The sequence below is a fragment of the Spinacia oleracea genome, chromosome 3 (assembly GCF_020520425.1).
Source record: "Spinacia oleracea cultivar Varoflay chromosome 3, BTI_SOV_V1, whole genome shotgun sequence".
Taxonomy (NCBI): domain Eukaryota; kingdom Viridiplantae; phylum Streptophyta; class Magnoliopsida; order Caryophyllales; family Amaranthaceae; genus Spinacia; species Spinacia oleracea.
In genome coordinates, this window is record NC_079489.1 from 119,048,447 (window position 1) to 119,055,579 (window position 7,133).

General features: G+C 32.3%; 1 long non-coding RNA gene across 1 annotated transcript; it reads right to left on the reverse strand.

Moving 5' to 3' along the window:
* Nucleotides 1-1,498: 1,498 nt before the first annotated feature.
* On the reverse strand, nt 1,499-2,632 carry LOC130469329 (uncharacterized). The gene is made up of 2 exons (XR_008929814.1): nt 2,195-2,632; nt 1,499-1,694 (listed from the first exon to the last, which is right to left on the reverse strand). It is a non-coding gene; the product is annotated as an uncharacterized lncRNA (long non-coding RNA).
* Between the last annotated feature and the right edge of the window lie 4,501 nt (nt 2,633-7,133).

Below are 7,133 nucleotides of genomic sequence, written 5' to 3' on the forward strand. Positions count from 1 at the left end.
AACGACATGTTTTAGGAACTAGAGTTAAACGTTAATTGAGGTAATAACGTTTAAATGAACCCATTGTTCCACGTTTAAATTCAGATGATACAAAACGTTAAAACCTAATGTTTAACTTTTAAATAAAGTTGTTGCATTAATGCCTAATAAGATAATTCTTGACAATTGAACCTTACAACCTATTACACAACTAATGAATAACTTGTCATATAAATCTTGAAAATTCTTAACGCTTAATAAGATAATGGAAAAATTAATTCTAATAATCCAACCTTTGGTCAGTAATAACATTCCCACTAATACGATATCTCTCGCTGATCCAACATTTGACACCTATTTTCTTTAAACGGACCTTATGACCGGTTACCTGAAAGAAAAGTCAACAACTTTCAAATTGACTTTATTTAGTTGACCTGGCTTTTTTGTTTACGTTTTTATTTTTAATTCAAATGCTATTTTGGACTGCAACATACCTTAAAGATGAAGATTTACAAATGTACAATATCCCAAGGTAAAACTAATTTAGAAAGATTATTTAGAAATTTCTTCGATAGTTATACAGGAAGAGAAACAATATGATTACATCCAAAGAGGCGGTCATTCTAACTGAAATTCACCACCACAGGGCTATATATTTTGAGTAAGAAAAGAGGTGGATCAAATCAAACAGTAAAATTATTTAGTAAATTAGAGGAAAATGAGCATTTCATGAAAAAACAAGCAAAGGGCATACTCAAACACGAAAAGGGAAGCAGAAACATTCAAAGGATCTACTAATAGGAAAAGCATGTTTTGAAGGTTTTTCTCAATTAATTAGGAGCAATCCTCAATTTTGATATATTTCCAAATTACTCCCATTCAATATCTGGTAATACCGTCCATTTTCAACCGCTTGAAACTCCTTCAATCGCTTGTGACCGTAAAAAATTCGATGAAACGACCTTCCAATTTTGAAATTAGGGTTTCCGTCGGACTTCAATTGGTCGAATTTCCGAAATTGCAACTCTCTTTTCACATATTCACCATTGGTGAGGTTGTTGTGATTGGATTCCAAAAAATTTCGAGCAATTAAATTCTTGCAATTTCGAGCTTCGTTTGACATCTTCGGTACCACCATCTTTTGCTGATGAGTTTTTCATTCTAATTCCTTTTTCTCTCTCTTCATCTGCTCCTTTTTTTTTTGTTAATGGTGTCTAGGGATGGCAATGGGCCGGATCTGGACCGGGTCCAACTAGATCCAGATCCAGACCCGATTTTTGAGAGGTGGATCCAGATCCGACCCAGATCCATTGGGTCTAAAAAAGTTAGACCCAGACCCAGATCCACTGGATCTAGCGGGTCTAGGGTCGGATCTGGGTCCTAAATGGGTCTAAGCTTATAATTTTAACTGCTCAATTTTTTACATTATATATAAAATTGCCCTGATTTTTTTATGTATATATCAATTATGATATTGCTCGAATCTATGACAAAATTCATTACAATTGTCTGAAAAAAATTCTAGTCGAATACATTTGCATTCCCTTCAAATATTAGAAAATAGTTAGTACAAAGCTACAAACTCAAGGAAATAATTAGCAAAGTGCAAATCATCACACAATAACTTAGTAGCTTGCACCATCGCACCAATTTTCATCGTCCAATATGCTCTTAATCCTCTATATCTCTTAATCCTCTATATCATCATCAAGATCCTGTCAATTAAAAATATATGGGGAAAAAAAATATTATTTTCAGATTGGAACGAAAAACTAACTTACCAACAAGATTTTCACTTATGTCATACATTCCAATTCCTATCTAATAACCACTAACATCTCAACCTTATGAAAATGAACCGACTATTCGACTCAATTCCATACCAAATTCATTTCTTTTCTTATTATACTTGTCAATAACCAATGCGGCTACTATTATATTATCATGTATTATTGTATTAAAGGCTTGGTTATTACCCTCGATTCTAACCATAATTTCACATACCAATTTACAAATTACAAGCTCACAATATCACAACTCTTCCTACTCCCCCCAGCTTGTGTACATTTCGTAAAAAAAATATTAAACAATTTAACAAGAGTTTTATTAACCGTTAACCGTAGATCTGTAATATTAACAAAAATTGAAAGTCAAATAACTCAAATTATTCAAGATTGGGAGTTTCAGGACTAGAGAAGTAGAGAAAATATGATACCTCTGGAAAGGTAGCAGATCCTTAATTTCTTTGCCAAATTCTGGTTTACATGGACTGGATTTACATGGACGACATCGACTTCTGGTTAGTCGGACCAATGACCATCATCAGAGATTGCGAAGAGAGAGGGGGGTAGGGGACGAAGGGTTCAGTAGACGCGGCGATTTAAGTTTTTAGAGAATTTGTTCTTTAGGTTATTTAATTAGGTTAGATTAAACTAAAAGAGAATTTATTTTATTTTTAAAAAAAAGTTCGGATCCCATATCGGATCTGGGTCGGATCTGGGTCTGGAACTTTTGGACCCAGATCCAGACCCGACCCACAACTCATAGATCCAGATCCGACCCAGATCCATTGGGTCTAATTTTCTTGGACCCAGACCCATAAAAATGGACCGGGTCCAACCGAATCTGGGTCGGGTCTTGGACCCATTGCCATCCCTAATGGTGTCTATGAGGAGCAAACACATAAAAGGAAATGAAGAAAATGATAGGGAGGATGATTTAAATGAAACCTGATGAATTTGCAACAATCATTGCCACGTAGGACAATTGACCTAATTGTACAGGTCGCAATTTAATGAGGTATGTTTAAAGAAAATAGGTGTCAAAGGTTATATCAGTGAGAGATATCGTATTAGTGGAACTGTATTGGAAGAAAGGACAAATTTTGGATTATTAGAATTAATTTTTCCTAAGATAATTAAGATAATTCTTTATTTTAGCCTATAAATTGGGTTCTTGAATCATGCTTAGCTAGAAAATAAGAGGGAATATTGGTGAGAAAAATCATGAAAGAGGTTTATTGCGTTACTCCCTCAGTATTTTATTTAGGAGTGAGTGATTTATGTCAATGTCCTTAATGGTCCTTTTACATATTAAACAACTAACAAATAACTAACTTACCAAACACTTTACACAAACAACTAATCCAACCAACTAATCAAACTAGCTAATACAAATAGCTAACCGCTAATAACTAGTCAAACCATCTAACAACTATCATCTAGTTGTCAAACAGCGCATAAGTGAAAACACAAGTAAGGCCCCATTTAGTTCACCTTATTTCTCCTTATCTGAATTGATCTGATCTGAACTTATTTTTTTTGATATGATCTGAACTGATTTGATCTGATCTGATTTTTTATAATTAAGATTGAGATAACAAAAACTACAATAATTAATATTAATGATTTACATGTAAAATAAATATTCAAATTTATAATAATGTTATAATTACAAATTAGTTATTTGACTATAGTCATTATTTAACTATTTCATATATTAGATAGACTTAGACATGGTCTGGATAGATTAGTTCTAACTTAGACATGATCTGGATGTACTGGTGTTGATGATATTGACATAATGGTTCTGACTTGGACATTATTTGGACACACCAGTTCTGATCTGGACGTGTAGGTTTTGATCTGGACATGATCTGTAAAAATTGGTTCTAACTTGGACATGATCTGCACATATTGGTTTTGATCTGGACATAATGATTCTGATCTGGACATGAAGGTTCTGATCTGGACATGATCTACACATAACGATCGTACTGGTTCTGATCATACCAATTCTGATATGGACATATTAGTTCAAATCTGGACATGATTTGTACATATCGGTTCTGATCTGGACATGAGCTTTATAAATCAGTTCTGATCTAGACATGATCTACATATACCGGTTCTGATCAGGACATAATGGTTCTGATCTGGACATGAAGGTTCCGATTCGAATATTATGGTTCTGATCTGGACATGATCCGCACATACTGATCATACCAGTTCTTATCATATCGATTCTGATCTAGACATAAGATCGATTCTGATCTGGACATAATCTGTATAAATTGATTCTGATCTAGACATGATCTATACATATTAGTTTTGATCTAGATATATTGGTTTTAATTTGAACATGATATGTACTAATTGTTCTGATTTGCGCATATCGGTTATGATATGGACATGATCTGTACAAATTGGTTATGCTCTAGACATGATCTGATCATATCGTTTCTGATCTGAACATATCGATACTATGGACATGATCTATATAGATCAGTTCTGATTTGGACATGATCAATTAGTTCTGATTTGGACATTTCGGTTCTGATTTGCGCATGGTCTGTACATTATCGATTCTGATCTGGACATGATATGTACAGACCAGTTATGATTTGGACATGATCTGATCATAATGGTTTTGTTCTGGACATATTGGTTCAGATCTAGACAACAACATTTTTCTTATTAAAACAATAATAGTAATAATAGCAATGATATAAATATATGCCAATAATAATAATAATACAATACAATATAATAATATAGTAATAATAGTATATAGTAATAATAATCATATGATCTTAGTTGCTCTGAACTTTTTTTTTTAATCTAATCTGATTAAATCTGAAATAAGTAATAAGGTTCAGAAATAAGGTGAACTAAACAAGCCTAACTAATGAAGAATTATTGGGAGTATACTTTAAGAAAACGGAACTAATGAGAAAAAGTACTTAAAGTTAACTATTGAGAAAAAAGTACTATAAAAAAAAGAACTAATGAGAAGAAAAAGTATTATAAAGAGCTAATGAGAAAAAAGTACTCTATAGTATAAAAAAAAAGTAATTAGTTAAAAGTGAAGATAAGCCTGTTGCAATTATTGAACTAACTAAGTGGTTATGATACAAGTATACAACTAATTAAGTGATCAAGTTGACATGGTTTTTAGACCTCGTATACCACAAGTTCGATTCAGAAAGGACGTCAAATGCTAGTACGTTAAAAATGTAGCATCAGCCATGCAATTAGTAGCTGGATCTCACAATACTTGTGCCCAATCAATTTTGTGGATGCTTACTTTAGTGAACATTAGCATTTATACATATCTTAATTAATTAAAATACTTTTAAGCTCATACAATACACAAGTGTTAGTTTTTAAACAAAATTGCTATTGCGTACTAATATAAACGATTTTCATGGATAGTGTTCGCATATGATGTACGACATTCCACAATATATATATCAGCACATGGGATGGGACTCAATTGGCAACGGAACGCCGCTCCTTGCTGGCAAAACCGATGCTTACAACATGCTATTTAGGGTAATTAAACAACTTCAAACAACAAACATGAACCTGAATAACATACTATACTTAGGTAAATAACAAAGAGTAAAGTTAAGATATTATACTTGACTTGAAATAGAACATGAAAAATGACATCGAATTATATTGTTGCTACACTAGATGAAATAAAAGATGAAAAATGATTTCAACTAGGGTAGCAACAACTCCAACGAAAACAAAATGATTTCAAGTGAAAATTTATTATCCTACAAACAACTAATACTCATTAAATTAACAAGTCAATCAAATGTCTTAAACTCCGCACCGATCAAATGGTGCGAGGATTAACTGATTAAGGGACGGAAAGAGTATAAGGTTAAATCTCTATTTAACATTATAAAGCATAAACATGAAAATGTATAATGTTTGAACTAAACAAAATAAAGGAAAACAAAATGATTTCAAGTGACGTACAGAAGTACAACTGAACCTATAAATTTCCCAAATACTACGTATGGTTTGTTGTCTCACAATAGAGTAACAAGCTATTTATACAAAGGGGAACGATAGATATGCACGATGCAGGTGAATAGTTGCACGGTTGTTAATCATGGTCAATATGAAACTTCAGATCCAGAGTCTTGCACGGTCAAAAGAACCACCTTGATGGAATTAAGGCTCTCAACACTCTGGATTTGGCAGGTTCATATCTTCTTTGTGTTGCCTTGTTTGGTACCTAAGAACGGGAAAGGTTGACCCTTCCGTTTAAAAATAACACTACAAGAATTTGTATTTTTAATGACAACCTAATTACGACGGGTCAAAAATTCCGTCGCAAAAGCCTTTTGCGACGGGGCTAATAACCAAACAAAGACGGGAAATACCGTCGCAAATGTCTTTTACGACGGATTAACGACGGAATTTTCCATTAACGACAACCCTCTTTTACGACAGGTTCACGACAGGAAATCCCGTCATTAATAAACGATTATTGGTCTTTTGCGACGAGATTTCCCGTCGTTAATGGCACAATTTCTTGTAGTGAAATTACATAAGCAAAAATCAATTTATGTCCTAATATGCAATTAAACTACTCAAATTTACACATAAATGCATACTACCTCTGTTTCATAATGGATTTTACGGTTACTATTTGCACAAATTTTAAGATAAAAGAGAAAAGTGTGTAAAAATGTGGTTGAATGTAATCAAATATAGATAAAATAAGTGTGTTGGTGTAAAAAAGTGAGTGGATTTAAGGGAAAATGAATAAAATATGTAAGAGAAAGTGGGTGGAAAGCGATAAATATTGTGGAGTAAGAGAGTAAAATAGTAAAAATTTCATGTTCAAAAATAGAATATAATATAAAGAACATTATAAAACAGACTAAAACGAAAATCGTAAAAATTATTTTGAAACGTCGGTAGTATCTGAGAGCTCGTAAGTATTGTGCATAAATCATCCATACCGGCTTTAAAGAACATGTTAGCGCGCTCTACATTATTAATATCAAATGAAAAACTCAATCACTAAAAGTTGCATAACTACGGTAAATCAGTTATTATGATAAAAGTCCGTCAAAAAAAATTGATTATGATAAAAGTATACTTCGAATATCAATAAAAGATATATATTTCAAATATCGCTTATCCAAATATATTTTTATCTTTTTTATTAATGTAAAATAAAATAACACGAAGTAATAATTTTGTGACTAAACAATTATATATAGGGCTGTAAAATCTCTCAAAAAAAAATAATTCGTTCATGTATTTGTATATATATTATTAGATTATTACTTTGCTATTGCTAATTACTACTCCTTCCGTACTTAAAAGATTATCCTATTTGACTGT